Raw genomic sequence first — 19,810 nt, 5'->3', positions numbered from 1 at the left:
ATTAGATGATAACCATACAGATCCACTTAACATATCTCTAGAGCATAAAAATAATTAAGAGATGCATTAAAACTTTTATAACTTTATGTGTATGTTTTGTGCCTGAGTGTATGTATATACACCATGTACATGTTAAGAGCCCTCAGAGGTCAGACGAGGGCATTGGATTCCCCAGACGTACAGTTACAGGCAGGTCCGAGCTGCCATGTGACTGCTGGTAACCAAGCTTAGCTCCTCTGCAAGAGCAGCAAGTGCAGCAAGTGCTTTTAATTGCTGACCCATCTCTCCAATCCCAAGTGCATTTTTTTTTTTTTTTTTTTTTTTTGGTTTTTCAAGACAGGGTTTCTCTGTGTAGCTTTGTGCCTTTCCTGGAACTCACTCGGTAGCCCAGGCTGGCCTCGAACTCACAGAGATCCTCCTGGCTCTGCCTCCCGAGTGCTGGGATTAAAGGCGTGCGCCACCACCGCCAGGCGGATTTTTTTTTTTTTTTAAGCTATTTATTATAAGCGCCAGAGAGCCTCCATGTGGTTGCTGGGAGTTGAACTCAGGACCTCTGGAAGAACAGTCAGTGCTCTTAACCACTGAGCCATCTCTCCAGCCACCAGGATTAAGGATTTTATGAGTTGAGTAGTTCCATGTTTTCAGAGGGCTAAAGAGTTGTAAATTTTTTTTTGCTATTATTAAATTTTATTTATAATTTATACATATGATGGTGGGCATGTGTTATGCATATGTACATGTAGGAATACATATAAATAAAAATAAAACTTTAAAAAAAAAAGACTTCCAGAGGGCTGGAGAAGATGGCTCAGCCATTAAAGAGCTTTTGCAAAGGACGTGAGTTTGGTTCTTAGCATTCACCTCAGGTGACTTACAGCTGTCAGTAACGCCAGCTCCAGTGAATCTGACACCCTCTTTTGGCCTCCATGGGTACCTGCATGGATGTACATGTGAACTTAATAGGCACACATACACATATACATAAATAAAAATAAATAAATGTTAAAGGTTTCATCAAATACTAAAACCTTCAAAAGTGGCCAAGGTTTTTTTCATTTAGCAACACCCTGTTCTTGGTCAGGGTACCACTGTGTGTGAGGCTGAGCTTGAATTTATAGTTCTTCTGCCTTAGCCTCCTGAACACATTATAGGTATACATCACCACAGCTGGCTCTCCCCCAACCCCCTCCATTAAAGGCACATTGCAACCAAACTCAGCATTCAAGATCAACCCAGTATAGCTTCATTTTGTTTATTTACTGTTATTGCAGGTTTATTCAAATGAAATAGAACTAAAATATTAAGTATTTGCAGTGATAAATGTGTCTTATTCTGTTGCCTTCAAATGAGGCTGCTGCTATCCTCTGTCCTCAGCTGCTGTCCAACATACTGTGGCAAGTAGAGCTTTGTAAAGTGGATTTTATCATGTAAAAATTCCACAACTAGCAGGTCCAGACTCCTCAGGGAGACAGACATAATCCTTGAATGTAGTGGAAGTAATAATTATTTTACTAAAATTCATTCCTTAAATAAGTCCTTTGTACTTTAGAATTTTAATAACACATCTAATAACAGCTGATACAAAAAACCCTTATCCCACACAAGGAACAGGCATAAGGATCCTGGATTTCAGGGCTGGGCTACATACTTTTTTTTTTTTTTTTTAAAGCATTCCCTTAATCCCAGCACTTGGGAGGCAGAGGCAAGCAGATCTCTGAATTCCATGCCAGCTTGGTTGACATAGCAAGTTTCAGACCATCCAGCCAAAGCTACATAGTGAGACCCTGGTCTAAAATCAAATCAAAACAAAACAAAAGAGTTAAATTTTTTTTTTTTTTGGTTTTTCGAGACAGGGTTTCTCTGTGTAGCTTTGCGCCTTTCCTGGAACTCACTTGGTAGCCCAGGCTGGCCTCGAACTCACAGAGATCCGCCTGGCTCTACCTCCCAAGTGCTGGGATTAAAGGCGTGCGCCACCACCGCCCGGCTCAAAAGAGTTAATTTTTAAAAAATGTTTTAAAATTTTATGTGCATTGGTGTTTTGCCCACATGTAGACCTGTGTGAAGGTGCCAGATCCCATGGAACTGGAATTATAGAGAGTTGTGAGCTGCCATGTGGGTACTGGGAATTGAACCCAGGTCTTCAGGATGAGCAGCCAGTGCTCTTAACCTCTGAGCCATCTCTCTAGCCCCCAAAAGAGTTAATTTAAGATGTGATAATGATAGTATAATAATAATAGGAGATTTTGCTCATTGGGAAATACAAACTGAAGGGTTTAGGAGTGGGGTATGATGTTTTCAGATTTTTCAAGTGCCTCATAAAATGTGTTTGTGATTGTATAAATGTATCAAGAAAATTAGGCTTGGTATGATGGTACATATCTTTAATTTTTGTACTTAGAGACAGAGGCAGGAGGATTTCTTATAGTTCAAGGCCAGCTTGATACATAGTGAGTTCCAGGACAGCCAGGGCTACATAATGAGACATTTAAAAAGTTGGAAAGAATTTTAATATTTTAATCAAATGTAGACAGCATTTTGGATTTTTTAAGACTCTTTTGTGTTCCAGGATTTTGTTAAAATCTTTTTTCTTGGTGATATTCTGTTATTCTGAGATGAGATAGGATCTCAGTGGAGCAGCAGAAGGTGAAAACTGTTGTGGAATATTTGTTTAACTATATAAAGATGTGTTGCATTTGTTTATGTTGTGGAATATTTGTTTAACTATGTAAAGATGTGTTACATTTGTTTAATTATGTAAAGATGTGTTGCTGTTTTACTTTGTCTGTCCAATTGGCCTAATAAAAAGCTGAACAGCCAATAGCAAGGGAGGAGGTATAGGTGGGATTTGCAGGCAGGGAGAATAAGTAGGAGGAGGAATTTAGGCTCAAAAGAAAGGAAGAAAGAAAAGGAGATGCCAGGGATGCCAGGGGCCAGCCAGCCCAACATGGAGCAAGAAACTAGGACATACAGAATGAAAGAAAAGTAAAAAGCTCAAGGCAAAACGTAGATGAATAGAAACAGGTTAAATTAAGTTAAAAGAGCTAGTGGGACAAGCCTAAGCTAAAGCCGAGCATTCATAATTTAAGTCTTTATTTGGGAGCTGGTTGGCAGCCCAAAGAAAATGCCAACTATGGAAAACAGTGGGTATTTAAGTTTTTTGTTGTTGTTGGTTTTTTTGTTTTGTTTTTAAAGTGTGTGTGTGTGTGTGTGTGTGTGTGTGTGTGTGTGTGTGTGTGTATGTGTGTATGTGATGTCCATATGTGGGAGGGTGAAGACACACATGTGGAAGTCAGGGGACAACTTTGTGGAATCATTTCTCTCCTTTCACTTTTATGTGGATTTAAAGGATCCAAGTCAGATGGTTAGGCTTTTCTGGCAAGTGCTTTACCTGCTGAATCATCTCTGTCCATTCCTTGAACTTTTATTCTCCTGTCTCCATTAAAGGCCATGTCCAGCTTATACCACACTCCACACTAGTGATAGAACTCAGGGCTTCATTTATGTTAGACAAGCAGTCTACCAACTGAGCCACATCTCTAGCTGGATTTCATTCTTCATGGCTGTATAGTAATCCATCATGTGTATGTATACCACATTTTCTTCATAGGTCTATTGATAAACATTTAATTTGATTCCATAACTTGCTGTTGTGAATAGTGCTGTGATCTCTGTAGTATAGTGACTTTGAGTCTCTTGGGTATAGACCTAGGCATGATGGAGAGGTTTTGTTAGATTAGATGTTTTTCTGGTTTAAGGTTTTTGAAAAACATCCAAACTAATTTCATATTGGCTGCACTAATTTAAATCCCCATCAACAATGTTGTCACATTAATTTGACAGAGAGAATTGTATAAACATCTGTTCACCCAAGATAGGATACCAGTAACAGACCAAAGAAATGATTCTACCCACATCTAGGTTGGTGGACCAGTCTAAACCATTGTGGTTACTTATAGGAGCATAGGTGATGGATTATATACATTAGTATGAGCAACGTTCGGGGAGGCTATGCCAGAGAAGAAAAGTGTTTTTTCCCAGCAACTGTTGTTGCTCCCTTAACCTCAGGGAGGGTGATGTCTCAAGTACCTGCCTTGTTGAGCACCCCATCCTTTTCAAGAGGGAATACTAATGGGCCCAACCTCATGAAGTCTTGTGTAGGTGATTGTAGTTCAAGACTGTAAAGGTTATATCATGCCTGGAGGAATGTATAAGTGGGTGCAGGGGATAGTGGAGGGCCCTTGTTAATTAACATTTGTTATTTTCTTGGTGATAGCTATTCTGAGATGAGATAGGATCTCAATGGAGCTTTTCTTTGAGACTGTCTCTCATGTAGCCCAAGTTGACTTGGAAGTGATTGTATAGCAAGGCTGGCCTTGAGCTCCACATCTTGGTGCTTTCACCGTCTAAGTGCTGGAATTACAAGTGTGTGCCACCACATCCAGCTTCAGTAGAGTTTTGATTTGTGTTTCCTTGATGGCTAAGAAGCTTTAACATTTTTCCTATGTTTATTGGTTATTGTACTTCTTATTTTGAAAACTGTTCAATTTATTTACCCATTTTATTGATTGGATTATTCTTTTGTTGTTTAAATTTTTAATTTTTTATATATTCTAGATATTCAATTCCCCATTGAAAGGCTGCAGAGGTGGCTAAGTCATTAAGAGCACAAACTGCTCTTCCAGAGGATCCTACTTTGGTTCCCAGTTTCCATGTTGACAGCTTGCAACTACCTATAACTCCCCTTCTAGGGAGATCTGACACCTCTGACCCTTGTGGACACCTACACTTGTGCACATACACATGCACAGACATAATTAAAAATAAATCTTTAATTCCCCATACAATGAATAGTTAGAATTTTCTCACATTCTGTAGGTTATCAGTTTACTCTGGTAATTGTTTTCTGTTTTGCTACAATCCTAGTTGTTATTTTTGCTATGATATCCAGGGCTAATGGAGCCCTATTCAGAAAGTCAGTCCTTGCCTATGTTTGCATTTTGAAGTACTTTCCAACCTTTTCCTCTAGCAGTTTAGAGTTGCAGGTGTTACATTAAGATTTTTGATCCATTTTGAGCTGACTTTTTGGGGGTGGTGGTGGTGAGAGGGAACTAGTTTAGATCTCCTGTGTGTGGAAATGCGCCTTCCTCAGCACCATTTGTTAAAGAGGCTTTTTTCGGCACCTCTCTTAAATCAGGTGGCCATAGTTGCATGGTTTATTTCTGGGTCTTCTATTTATCCTGTTTCTCTGTGTGTCTGTTTTGTGTCAGTGCCATGTTATTTTTGTTAGAATGGCTCTGTAGGGTATTTTGAAGTGTGATGCATCTAGCATTGTTTTTTGTTCAGGATCACTTTGGCTTTTCTGAGACTTTTGGGCTTCTGTATGAATTTTAAGATTTTTTTTTCAAGTTCTATGAAGAATGCTATTGGACTTTGGATGTTGATTACATTGAATCTGTAGTTTGCTTTTGGTGGTATGACCATTTTAGCAATTCTCCTGATCCATAAACATGAGAGGTTCTTCCATCTTTTAATGAATTCAGTTTTTTTTCTTTTAAGAAAGCTTTTATGGGGGGCTGGAGAGAAGGCTTAGCAGTTAAAAGCACTGGCTGTTCTTCTAGAGAACCTGGGTTCAATTCCCAGCACCCACATGGCAGCTCACAACTGTCTTTAACTCGAATTCTAGGGAGTCCGATTCCCTCACACAGACATTCATCAAGGCAAAACACTAATGCACATAAAATGAAAATAAATTATAAAAAAAAAGCTTTCATTGTAGATGTTTCACTTTTTGGTTAGGTTTATTTCAAGGCATTTTTTTTTCGAGCCAAATTTGAAGTAAACTTGATTTTATTGGGGTACACCTGAAAGGGATAAATCAGTAGCCATCTTGAGAAATGCTCACAAGGCATTTTTTTTTTTTTTTTTTTTGGTTTTTTCGAGACAGGGTTTCTCTGTGTAGCTTTGCGCCTTTCCTGGAACTCACTTTGGAGACCAGGCTGGCCTCGAACTCACAGAGATCCGCCTGCCTCTGCCTCCCAAGTGCTGGGATTAAAGGCGTGCACCACCACCGCCCGGCGGCATTTTTTTTAAAAGCTATTGTGAATAGGTTTGTTAAATTTTCTCAGCAAATTTATTAGTAGTGTATAGAAAAGCCACTGATTTCTGTATCGTGTTGCTTTGCTAAAAGTGTTTATAAGAGCTGAAAGTCTTTTTTTTTTAAAGATTTATTTGTTTATTATGTACACAGAAGAGGGTGTCAGATCTCATTACAGATGGTTGTGAGCCACCATGTGGGTGCTGGGAATTGAACTCAGGACCTCTGGAAGAGCAGTTGGTGCTCTTAACCTCTGAGCCATCTCTCCAGCCCCTGAGAGTCTTATAGTAGAGACTTTAGGCCTTCGACGTATAGAATCATATCATCTGCAAAGAGGGATAATTCTTGTTTCCTTAATTTATCTCATTTTTTTCTTTTACCTGCCTTTTAGCCAAGATTTCAAGCATTGTACTGAGTAAGAGTGGTGAGAGTTGGCCCCTTCTTATTTTAGACTAGGAACACTTTCAATTTTGCCTCATGCCCATGTTGACTGTGGGTAGTTGACTATAGTCCTTTTTATGTGGAGATACAGTTTTTCAGTTCTTAGTTTCTTTGGAGTTATCATAAAAGGATGTTGAATTTTGTGAAGGACCTTTTCTGCATCTCTAATGATGACCGTGCAGTTTTTGTCCTAGTTCTATTATTCTTACCTGTGTATGGTGAACAGGGCTGATAGAACAAATTATACACACACACACACACACACACGCGCGCGCGCGTGCGTATATGTATATGTACATGCGCACATATATATGGGATTTATTAGAATAGCTTATACTCTGTGGTCCAGCTAGTCCAACAATGGCTGTTTTCTCACAGGAAGGCCAAAAATCTGGTAGTTCTTCAGTCCACAAGGCTGGATGTTTCAGCTGGTCTTCACTCTGTTTTGGAATCCAGAAGTGGATTTTCGTATCATCAATATCTCAGCAGGAGGATAGATGAATTTGCCAGTGAGTGTAAGGGCAAGCAGGCAAAAAGCAAAAGCTTTCTTGTAATTCCTTTTATGTGGACTTCCATCAGAAGATGTGGCCCAGATTGATGATGGGTCTTCGTACCTCAAATGATCCAGTCAAGAAAAATCCCTCACAGGCATGTCCAGATGCTTGGGTTTGAGTTGATTCCAGGTATAGTTAAGTTGACAGCCAAGATTAGCCATCTCCTTGTTTGTTCCATAGACTAGTTTGAGGAGCATTGATGTTATTTTATCCTTAATTATTGCTTCAATATTACTACTCATTATACATCTGTTTAGGTTTTTTATATCCTCCTGGTTTAGTTTTGTTAGGTCATGCATGTCTAAAAATTAGTCTTTCTTTTTTTCTAATTTATTGCAATTCCCTTTTCAAAATATTCCCTGTTGGTCTTCTGGATTTCAGTGGAATCCATTGTCATATCTGCCTTTTCACCTCATACTTTATTGAGTCTGCTCTTTACTTTGCCTAAGGGTTTATCTACCTCATTTTTTTCAAAGAACCAACACCTTGTTTTACTGATGTTTGGGAGGGATATCATCCTTTTTTGTCTCCATTTCTGAAATTTCTTATTTCTGTCTATTTGGGGGCCTGACTTATTCTTGTTTAAGATTTTGAGGTACAGCCAGGCAGTGGTGGCGCACGCCTTTATTCTCAGCACTCAGGAAGCAGAGGCAGGCAGAGCTCTGTGAGTTCGAGGCCAGCCTGGGCTACAGAGTGAGTTCTAGGAAAGGCGCAAAGCTCCACAGAGAAACCCTGTCTCAAAAAACAAAAAAACCCCAAACAAACAAAAAAAGATTTTGAGGTACATTATTAGATTAATTGAAAGAACTAATTCTTTTTTTTTTTTTTTTTTTTGGTTTTTTCGAGACAGGGTTTCTCTGTGTAGCTTTGTGCCTTTCCTGGAACTCGCTTTGGAGACCAGGCTGGCCTCGAACTCACAGAGATCCACCTGGCTCTGCCTCCCGAGTGCTGGGATTAAAGGCGTGCGCCACTACCGCCGGGAGAAAGAACTAATTTTTAATTGATGTATCACAGTGGATATAGCACATGCATGCACTTTGCACTCCTGAAGAGGAACATAGATCCACTTGTTGAAATGATATGTAGATTGTCATATTTTCAGTGTTATGGAAAAAACAACAAAACAGATCATCTGGCCTGGATGTCGCTCAGTTGGTGAAAGTGTGTGCTTAGCATGCTGAGGGGTTAACTTTAGCGTTGTCTAAACCAGACATGGTGGTGCGTGCCTATAATTCCAGCACTTGGAAGATGGAGGCAGGGGGATGAAAAATTCAGTCATTCTCTGCTATCTAGAGAGTTTGAGGCCAGTCTGAGATAGGCAAAACCCTGTCTTAAAAAACAGAAAACCTACAATATTATTAGAGTTTGGTTTCTTTTTCTTTAGACAAAACTGTAGCAGGAATCTTAAAAGTTCTTATTAATAAAATCAAACCCGGACCAGGTATTGGGGTGAATGCTGGAAGATCAGAGAACCAGAACAAGCCACAGCTAACCTCACCTGGCCAACTTCTCAGCTGGTCTTGTTTCCTCAGACTGGAAGCTTCTGTGTCCTCATCCCAGTGGATCTCAGCTGAACTGTGCTGCTCGAAAGCCTGAAAGCTTAACCAGCCAAATGCTTCTAGTTTCTGGTCCTCACGCCTTATATATCTTTCTGCTTTCTACCACCACTCCCTGGGATTAAAGGCTCGCTTTCTGGGGTTAAAGGCATGTGTCACTATGCCTGGCTGTTTCCAATGTGGCCTTGGACTCACAGAGATCCAGAGGGATTTCTACCTCTGGAGTGCTAGGATTAAAGGTGTGAGTGCCACCATTTTCTAGCCTTTGTATCTAGTGGCTGTTCTGTCTCAGACCCCAGATAAGTTTATTAGGGTGCACAATATTTTGGGAAACACAATACCACCACACAAAACTGTGTTCTAAGTGTTAATACCTGTAAAGGCACAATTTCAAGTTTTATGTATTAACTCTTTCCCCCATTCCACTTTAATAATTGTGTGTAAATACTTCAATGGAAGAGTTTTCAGAAGTATCTGGGTTTTCTTTTATATCACCATGGTTTGAGGGTAGCACTTAGAGGATTGTTCCATCAACAAAGTCCCTTCTTGCCTTGTAAGGCCAAGGCTTCCTTTCTGGACCCTTTGAGGCTGTATTAATCACCTTTTCCCCTGGGCTCATACAGCATTCTGCATATTCTATTTTTGTTTGATTGTTTTGATTTTGTTTTTTTTAGAGACAGGGTTTCTCTGTGTAGTCCTGGTTGTCCTGGAACTCACTTTGTAGACCAGGCTGACGTTGAACTCAGATCCTCCTGCCTCTGCCTCCTGAGGGCTGGGATTAAAGGCATGTGCCACCACCATCAGGCCATAGTCTTTTTTTTTAAATTGGGGAGAGTGCGACTGCAGGACTCGTCACTGACCATCTTTACCTTCATTCTAGGTGCTCCATTCTTGCCACTGTTTTTCTTTGTGATGCTTATTCTTATATGAAATGTTTTTGTTTTTAGCTAATTTTAATTCATTGTAAGAATTTAAACCCTACTTAATAAATATTAAAACTCATATACCTACTTAAGAATATTTTCCATATTGTTCCTTGTTGGAGAAATAGAAGTATTTTCTCTAATACATTGCTGCTTTTATTTACTGTTGGGAACTCCATGTAGGCAAGAACTGTGTTTGTCTTTGTTGCATTAGCTTTTCCTGGAGTGATAAAAACAAACATCCACTCCCCCTAGATAAGGCACCAAGGACAAACCAAAGTAACAATTCCACCAAAGTCCAGCTTGGTGAACTCTTCATTGGTTTTTTTATAGAGTATGGATGAGGGGTTACTATAGGTCTATAGGTAACTCCATACAGCAGCGTCACCAGGTCTCATCCCAGTATGATAACTTCTTCATAGCTGCATGTTCTAAGCTCTGTAGTATACTCTATGGCTTGCCAAGACTATGTGCAACTTATGAAAAATTACATACAGCTGGGCGGGAGGTGTAGGCAGAAGTGGCTGGAATCTTAGGTGAGGGTCTATGAACCTCCCCACCCCTTTCTCTGTGGAGGGAACAACTTAATCTTAAGGGTCTTTGGCAGTTAGTCACAGCTGCTCTGGTGAAGATGGTAAAGGCTGTTAGTTTGGAGGGCAGAATTCTACAACACTTTGAATCATCATGGCCTCTCTGGTTCTGAGAACAGTGTCTGGACATAGAAGTATGTTAAGTGGAGGTATGTGTACAACAAGTAATTTGGACACTTGTCTCAGTTTTAAAAGTGAAAAGCCAATACTTTGTCATGTTTTGCTGCTTGCAATTTTCCTTCTTCTTCCCTCCCTCCCTCCCTCCTTCACTCTCTCCTTCTCCTCCCCTCTTTCTTTCAAGTAGTCTCACTCTGGCAGTGAATTTATGATTCTCCTTTAATCCTTCCAAGTTCTGGGATTACAACATGTTCTACTGCACTTGATGAACAGTGCTTATTTTGATTAATATTTTAGGTTAGCAAGGTTTCTTTCCTCAACTTCACTTTAAAAAATTATAGTAGTTTGGGCTGGTCAGATGGCTGATTAAGAGCACTGGCTAATCTTCCCAGAGTACCCAGGTTAAATTCCCAGAACTCATATGGTGGCTCACAACTGACTGTAACTCTAGTTTTTGGGGATCTGATACCCTAATCTGGCCTCTGTAGACACCAGACATGCATGCACATGGTGCACAGACATACATGCAGGCAAAACACACATATGTTAAATATAATAAAAACTAAGAATACTGAAAATTCATACTAATTTATATTATCGTCCCTTCTCCCAAGAAAACTGAGCATCTTTAGATGTTTGGCACCGCACTTTGCTTTTGAGAAAATTTTCAGGACTTTAGCACCAGCCATTTGCTTTAGTTTTTGTGGTAGTAGTTACAAAGAAGCAACCAGTTCTCAGGTTTTATGTGGGAGTAGGGTGGAATAATTTGACTTTCCATTTCCCTGGGGTGCCTGATGAGAGCCTGTCCGTTGCAGGAGCAGGATTGCAACTTCAGAAACAAGTCTATTGATCTACTTGCCTCCCGCATTGTTAATAAATGTGAGCCCTTCCTGGAGAGCACTGACCCTGCCTGCATGGAGAACCTGTTGATCCCTTACACAGGGAGACAGCCACGGGGTGGAAGAGGACTTCACAGGCGTAGGCTTTGTTTTTGTTTTTGTTTTTCCCTTTTCTATCCTCCTTGAATATGGGGAAGTTTAAGTAAATTCTGAAGTGCATGTGTCTGTGCAGTGACCTTTAGTGTTTTACTGAATGGGATTGATTGGGGGCAAATTTAGGAAATTTGGACTCAAGTAATCTTACAATTCTTAGCTTACAAAGAAAAAAACATTTGCTCATAAAGATAAGTATTTTATATTAACATGAAATATAACTGGATTTTAGTTTCAGACTTACTAGATAATTTGAGTCTTTTAGACTGGTTATCATAGAACTAAACACGTACAAATTGGAATATGTTTAAAAATGAGTGGAATATTTTTAGCACTATGGCACAAAATTGAAAGTTACTGTAGTTATAAGCAAGGAGGGTAGAAGGGACTTCTTCATACTCCTAAACCTTCACCCATCTGTATTACTGAATTCAGGTTGTGCCACAAAGGTTGTCATGCAGGGACGTGTTCTGAGAAATGTATTATTAGGAAGTTCAATCATAGTGAGAACATAGTGTGTACTTACACAGACTAAGGCATCTGTGATAACTATAGCTTCTCAAGAAGATTGAATCTAATGGGACCAGTGTGTGTACACAATCCATCAATGACAGAATGTTGTTGCATGGTTCATGGCTGTAATACAGAAAGAGTACTCTTACCAGGCATTACTTTTTCTTTTGAGTCTTAGGAGAAAGAAGCCTCTGAAGATGCCAGTAGACTACCAAGTTGCTAAACCATGCTGTTAAAGTCCAAGGCCTGTGTATGTGTTGCTTGTTAAAAAATTAGTTAATTTGTACATATTAATTGGCTGTTTCGTGAGCAAACATCTACTCACCCCAGATAGGCTCCCACCAGCAGACTAAAGGGAGGATTCTCCTAAGTCAGTGAGTTTATCAGGCTTATAGGTGTGATGCCCAGAGAGACCCATCACTGAAATGCCTCACCCTAGCGTGGATGGAATACTCCGTCCCCCCTTTTTTAAACTTCAGATCTCTGTACACTGTAGCACCTCCTAGAACTGGGGCAGAATTACATGTGGCTAGGGGTCAGATGGAGTACAAAGAGTGAATACCTGGAATCTCAGGTGAGAATGTTATTCTTCTCATTCTTTCTTTCTCAGGAACTTCAAAAGGCCCAAATTTGAAAGTGTCATGTAATGACAGCTGCTCTGATTACAATGGGAATAGCTCTTATGCTTGGAGGACAGCATTATACAGCATTGATTAACATATTGACTTCTAAATTTTTAAAAATTCTTTTGTTTTTGACAGAAATATAGCCACATTCTTAAAAGATGGCTTCAAAATTACTATTATTTGTTTGTATGTGTGTTTGTATGGAGTGTGTAAATGTGTTTTGGGCGCATACACACATACATATACTGCATGTATATGGCAGTCACAGGACAACATTTGGGAGTTGGTTCTCTCCTACCTTGTCATTGTCGGATCTTTATTGCTGTTTCTGCCATGCTGTGTACTGAAGGCTAGCTGGCCTGTGAGCTTCTATCTCTGTCTCCCGTCTAGCCACAGGAGTGCTGGGATTGCAGGTGTAAGACACTGCATTCTTTACATAAATTACAGGGTGAAGAGTTGGGTGGTCAGGCTTGTATAGCAAGGGTCATTTTTTTTTTAACCTTCTGAGACATCTTGTTAGCCCCAAAAGTTGGTTTATATCTGGGGTCCTTAGTAAGGAATATCAAACATGGTACTCCAGTTCTATTATAGACTTTTTAAAGAATTTTTATTTGTAATCAAAATATTCTGTGGTTAAACTTTACAGCGTTGTGACCTTGAAGCACTGCCCCTAGTGAGGTAGCAGGTAATTGTTACACCTGCCTATGACCTGGGGTGTGGCCACTTGAGACCCTTAAGACTTGGGATGCATGCACTCAGTTCTCTCTTCGCCTGCTCGCGGTATTGGATGCTGAGATCTTGGACCAGGCAAATCAGTGTGGGACATGGCTCAGCTTTCCCGGACCCTACAATAAATCTCCCATGGTAGTGAGTTAACCCCCAAATAAATTCCTTTGCTCATTAAATAGTCTCTGTGGATTAAAAAGCTGGTTATGATAGTGCACGACAGTGGGATTTGCTGAAGGAGGTGGAGGCAGGAGGATCACAAGTGGGCAGTTACCTAAAGTTTCTCAGCATCATTGGGGCATCCAGTTTGGCTACAGGCCTAGAATATCTGCCAGATCATTTTCAGAAGCAGGAATTTTTTTAAATAATTTATTTATTTTTATTTTATATGCATTGGTGTTTTGCCTGCATGTATGTCTGTCTGAGGGTCCCCTGGACCTGGAGTTACAGACAATTGTGAGCTGCCATGTGGGTGCTGGGAATTGAACCTGGGTCCTCTGGAAGAGCAGTCAGTGCTCTTAACCACCGAGCCATCTCTCCAGCCCCCCAGAAGCAGGAATTTTGAAAGACCATCTTACCCTGTCTTGGCAGAGTTCAGTAGTCACTTTTCTTTGTGTCCTGCTCATGCAGAAAGGACAGCATTTGTACTGTCAGCAGTCGAGGCAAGGGCAGTTCTTTGCTCAGCAGGCCATTATGTACCAGGAAGAAGACAAACTTCCATATGGAGTGTCTTAGAAGCCTAACATTCTCTTGGAGGCTGCCGGGAGCAATCATGTCTCACATCAACAGGATTCTAAGTTATCAAAACATTTAAATGCCATATCCTCTAGGTCTATGAAGTGTTTGAAGATTACCTGTCCATCTGACCTATGTATCTGTAAATCTGGAGAACCTAACTAACATAACTATAGAAATGACAAGCATGGGTGACTATAAATCTGCAAGTCTTATCTACCTAAATAACCTAAGGACTAAGCTTTCACAAAAACAAGGTAAATAGTCTGTAAACAAATGTACAGTAAAAGGAAAATGACCTCAAAATTGTGACAATACACAAAATGTCTTAGAGGCAGAAATTTATAGTATAATATACAATATGACAACAATCCTAAATGTGTATCAGTATACAAAATATCTTAAACAGAGGTAGAACATACGTACACTATGACAAATATAATTTTACATTTGTATCAGTTTAAAAATATCTTAAGCCGGGCGGTGGTGGCTCACACCTTTAATCCCACCACTCGGGAGGCAGAGCCAGGTGGATCTCTGTGAGTTCGAGGCCAGCCTGGACTACCAAGTGAGTTCCAGGAAAGGCACAAAGCTACACAGAGAAACCCTGTCTCGAAAAACCAAAATAAATAAATAAATAAATAAATAAATAAAAATATCTTAAAACAGAGGTAGAACATACATACAGTATGACAAATACAGTTTTACATTTGTATCAATATATAAGACATTTCAAATAGTAGAAATATATGTACAGTACAACAAATATAGTTTATGTTTGTATCAATATACAAGAATCCATAACTGCAAATTACCTAAGACTGATATTTTACTAAATTAGTTTACTAGTATATGCAATAATCTACCTTAATATCCTGTTCCTATCCATTCCCCTTTTTCTTTTCTTAAGGAGAATACTGGGTCTAATTTTTATTGTTCCACCCCCAACCCTATAACCATTATCCATAACCCGGAGAAAATTGAAACCTTTGGAGAGGGGTGTTGTTTTCTTCCTGCTTCCTGCTGTTTAGGGGGCAATGGTATCTCTGGGGTCCTGTAAGAAAGCTCAGGGCCGGGCAGTGGTGGCGCACTCCCTTAATCCCAGCACTCTGGAGGCAGAGGCAGGCAGATCTCTGTGAGTTCGAGGCCAGCCTGGTCTACAGAGTGAGATCCAGGACAGGCACCAAAACTACACAGAGAAACCCTGTCTGGAAAAACAAAACAAACAAACTAAAAAACCCAAACAAACAAAAATTTTCCCGGGCAGTGGTAGCGCACGCCTTTAATCCCAGCACTCGGGAGGCAGAGGCAGGCGGATCTTTGTGAGTTCGAGGCCAGCCTGGTCTACAGAGCAAGATTCAGGAAAGGCGCAAAGCTACACAGAGAAACCCTGTCTCAAAAAACCAAAAAAGAAAAAAAGAAAGCTCAGATAGTTAGGTCTCAATAGGGCTAGCTGTAGATTCTGTAGTCAGTCTTAGAGTAATGGATAAGGTTGTCTGAGATTCTGGCTAGAATCTCATCTTGGAGAGTTTTCAGTCCAAGGTTAATCATTGAGTAATGTTCACACGGTTACCATGACATCATTCTGAATTGAGTTGAGTCCTTGTTGTGGGACCCCATCTTCCTTCTGTAGACTTCAGAGATTGCTATTGGAAAGGCTTATTGTGGAAAACTTGAACATTATTAATATCAAAATAGAAAGTTTGGATCCTTCAAAAGTGAGGATGAGCATAGAAAGAAATAGAATCTTGACTATAATCTTTTTTTATGGTTTTCTTCTGTCCCACACAAGGCAGCTCTTCTGATTCAAGACAGTCTCTTAATTTTTTCTTTTAGCAACATGCTTAGGTTTAGAGAAGGAGAGAGATAATGCAAGAAATCCACGGAGTCTATTTAGTGAGCAAAGGAATTTATTTGGGGGTTAACTCACTACCATGGGAGATTTAATGTAGGGTCCGGGAAAGCTGAGCTATGTCCTACACTGATTTGCCTGGTCCAAGATTTCAGCATCCAATACCATGAGGTGGTGAAGAGTCACAAGCTAGAGTCAACAGAGAGGAAAGAGCCTCGGTTGAGGAGGTACCTTTATGAGATCCAGCCATAAGCCATTTTCTCAATTAGTGATCAGTAGGGGGTTGGGGGCAGCCCATGGTGGGTGGTACCATCCCTGGGCTGTTGGTCCTAGGTTCTATAAGAAGGTGGGTTGACCAAGTCAAGGAAGCAAGCCAGTATGGCCTCAGCATCAGCTCCTGCCTCCAGGTTCTTGCTCTGCCTGACTTCTTCCAATGATGGACTTGATCTGGAAGTGTAAGCCAAATAAACTCTTTTCTCCTCAACTTGCTTTTTGGTTATGGTGTTTGTAGTAACAGAAACCCTAAGACAGTTGCTCTCTCCAAGTTGATGGTAAGGCCTATTGCTGAAGATAACACATATCTCATTGAACACAGAGAAGTTGAGCTGGTGCATAAGTAGAGCCTTCACCCTTGATTTACAGTACTGGAAGATATTCTGCACAATACCACCCTTAATGACTACTTATTTACAGTACTGGAAGATACTCTGCACAATACCACCCTTAATGACTACTTATTTACAGTACTGGAAGATACTCTGCACAATACCACCCTTAATGACTACTTATTTACAGTACTGGAAGATACTCTGCACAATACCACCCTTAATGACTACTAATTTACAGTACTGGAAGATACTCTGCACAATACCACCCTTAATGACTACTTATTTACAGTACTGGAAGATACTCTGCACAATACCACCCTTAATGACTACTTATTTACAGTACTGGAAGATACTCTGCACAATACCACCCTTAATGACTACTTATTTACAGTACTGGAAGATACTCTGCACAATACCACCCTTAATGACTACTTATTTACAGTACTGGAAGATACTCTGCACTATACTTGAGGAGAAAGGTAACTAGCCCAGCTCTAAACCCTGCGATCTACAGCAGTGACCTGCCTGCATGATATGTTGGTGCAGTAGTGGCACAGACATTGTGGAAGTAACCAGCTACTCTGTTTGGAACTAAAGCCCACTTTTTGAGATAGAACCCATGGCTGACACTGCTCAGGGGGGCAAGAACCTGAGACTGGATAAGTCATGGGCCTAGGGGAAAACCAAATATTTTTCCACTAAAGAAACATAGCAATAAAATGACTCCTAGTGCCAGTCTGCTATACCCATCATCAGAGAAGCTTTCCTCTTGCAGTGTATGGGAACTAACACAGAGACCTACAGCTGGACAATGTTCAGAAATCTAGAGATTTTGGAACATCCAGTCCTAAATGAGATGTCTTCATCAAACCTCTCGGTTCAGGGATCTATGTGGAAGAGGAGTCAGAAAGGTGTAAGAGCCAGAGAGGATGATGACTCCAAAGAAATAGGGTCTTTGAGGCACAAGAGGACTATTGCACATAAGAATTCACAGAGACTGGCTGCATGCTTAGGGCCTGTACAGGTTCAAAGTCAGATGGATCCCAGTGCTGGAGAGAGAAGTAGACATGGGCTCCCATCACTAATCAAGACACTATCTCCAACTGACATCCAAAGGAAAAAATTAGTTTTCTCCAATGGAGTCTCACTGGGTATATTAACCACACTGAGGTTAGGCCCCAGGCCCAGCATTCGATGGCCCAAACAAAATGAACTCAATGATATTGGTAGACTTTCTCACATGTGACCTTGCTTGTGCGTTCTGTCTTACTGGTTTTTTGCTTTGTATATCATGGCTTCCAGTTTTGTGTTTTTATGGGTGCTTTTGAGGGGTGGGGTATGCATGTGCACGTCCACATTTGTCTTTTTGAGACAGGGTTTCTCTGTGTAGCTTTGCGCCTTTCCTGGAACTCACTTGGTAGCCCAGGCTGGCCTCGAACTCACAGAGATCCGCCTGGCTCTGTCTCCCGAGTGCTGGGATTAAAGGCGTGCGCCACCACCGCCCGGCCACATTTGTCTTTTTAAAATTCTGATTTGTGCCGGGCGGTGGTGGCGCACGCCTTTAATCCCAGCACTCGGGAGGCAGAGCCAGGCGGATCTCTGTGAGTTCGAGGCCAGCCTGGGCTACCAAGTGAGTTCCAGGAAAGGCGCAAAGCTACACAGAGAAACCCTGTCTCGAAAAACCAAAAAAAAAAAAAAAAAAAAAAAAAAAAAAAAAAAAAAAAAAAAAATTCTGATTTGTTTGTTTTCTAAAGAGAGAAAGAGCATGGAGGTTGGAGTGTGGGAGACAGGAGAAACCGTGATCAGAATATATTGTATAAAGTTTTTTTTTTCAATTAAAAAAAATCCAAAAATAAAATGAAGTGCTTTCCTAAAAAGTGTTTTTTTTTTTTTTTGAGGGGGGGGGGCGCGTTGCTGGAATGTAGCTTAATGATAGAGTTCTTGCCTAGCATTCCTAAAGCCCTGGGTTTGATAACTAGAACCACATAAATGGATCCTGGTGGCACACACCTATAATACCAGTCACTTGGGAGGTGGAGGCAGGAGGACCAGAAGTCCAAAGACATTTTTGGCTACTTAATGAATGCCAGGCCAGCTTCAGATACATGAGACCCTATCTCAAAAGAAAACCCCTGTGCTTGCTAGCTTTCTGTCACTAAGAAATACCTGACATAACCAACTTAAAAAGAGAATAACTTTATTTTGGCTTGTGGTTTTGGTCTGTGATAACTTGGCTTTGTGATTTGGGGACAAGCTATGACAGCAATACCTAAAGGTAGGAAGCTATGACAGAACAAGCGGTTTACCTCATGGTAGCTAGGAAGCAAAGACTTGAGTCCCACAGTCACTTTTGAGATCCCACCACTATGACCTAACTTCCTTCCATTAGACTCCCTATCTCTCCCTCTCTCCCTCCCTCCATCCCTCTCTGTAGCACAAATCTTAAAACGTCTTATTAGTAAAAACAAACCCTGTGCCAGTTATTGGGGTGAACGCTGCAAGATCAGAGAAGCAGAACCAGCCACAGCTAACCTCACCTCGCCAATTCTTCACCTGATCCTGTTTCTTCAGACTGGAAGCCTCAGTCCTCATCCAGAATGAATCTCAGCTGAACTGCTGCTAAAAGTCTAAAAGCTTAACTGGCTCTAGTTCCTGGTTTTCACGCCTTATCTACCTTTCTCTTCCTGCCATCACTTCCTGGGATTAAAGGCGTGTGTCACCATGCCTGACTGTTTCCAGTGTGGCTTTGAATTCACAGAGATCAACATGGATCTCTGCCTCCAGAATGCTAGGATTAAAGGTGTGTGTGCCACCATTTTCTGGCCTCTATGTCTAGTGACTGTTCTGTTCTCTGACCCCAGATAAGTTTATTAGGGTGTACAATATTTTGGGAAATACAAAATCACTCCCCCCCTATCTCCCCCTCTCTCCCTCCCCCTCCCTCTCCCCCTCTCTCCCTCCCCCTCCCTCTCTCCCTCTCCCTCCTCCTCCCCCTCCCTCTCTCCCTCTCCCTCCTCCTCCCCCTCCCTCTCTCCCTCTCCCTCCTCCTCCCCCTCCCTCTCTCCCTCTCCCTTACCCCCCCTCTCCCTTACCTTCCCCCTCCCCCTCCCCCTCTTCTCCCTCTCCCTCTCCATCTCCCCTCTCTCTTTCGAGACAGGATTTCTCTGTGTAGCTTTGGAGACGCCCTGGAACTTGTTCTGTAGCCCAGATTGGCCTCAAACTCATAGAGATCCACCTGCCTCTGCCTCCTGAGTGCTGGGATTAAAGGCATGCACCCACCACCGCCCGGCTAGGCTCCATCTCTTAAACATTTCACTAGTTCCCAGAAATGCCAAAGGCTAGTGACCAAATCTTCAACTACATGGGCCTTTGTGGAGGTGGACTTCAGGTCCTGGAGAGATGGCTCAGTAGTTAAGAGCATTTGCTGCTCTTTCAGAGGACCCAAGTTTGCTTCCCAGCATCTACATCAGGTGGCTCACAAGT

At 41.2% G+C, this 19,810-nt stretch overlaps 1 protein-coding gene across 7 annotated transcripts in view; it reads left to right on the top strand.

The window, feature by feature from the left end:
- The window catches only part of Sfmbt1 (Scm like with four mbt domains 1), a 124,106-nt gene that overhangs the window by 12,946 nt on the left and 91,350 nt on the right, over window positions 1-19,810 (top strand). Inside the window, exon 1 of one of the 7 annotated variants that reach the window (XM_052733742.1) lies at window positions 18,312-19,127. The exons of the other annotated variants lie outside the window; for them this stretch is intronic. The gene's annotated coding sequence lies outside the window, so the exon portion shown is untranslated. Of the gene's footprint in view, window positions 1-18,311; window positions 19,128-19,810 lie in introns of those variants that run through there. 7 annotated transcript variants of the gene reach the window in all.

This window comes from Peromyscus californicus, unplaced genomic scaffold (genome assembly GCF_007827085.1).
Source record: "Peromyscus californicus insignis strain IS unplaced genomic scaffold, ASM782708v3 Scaffold_12__1_contigs__length_115047231, whole genome shotgun sequence".
NCBI classification, from domain to species: Eukaryota; Metazoa; Chordata; class Mammalia; order Rodentia; family Cricetidae; genus Peromyscus; species Peromyscus californicus.
This window is presented reverse-complemented; position numbering and strand designations above follow the sequence as displayed.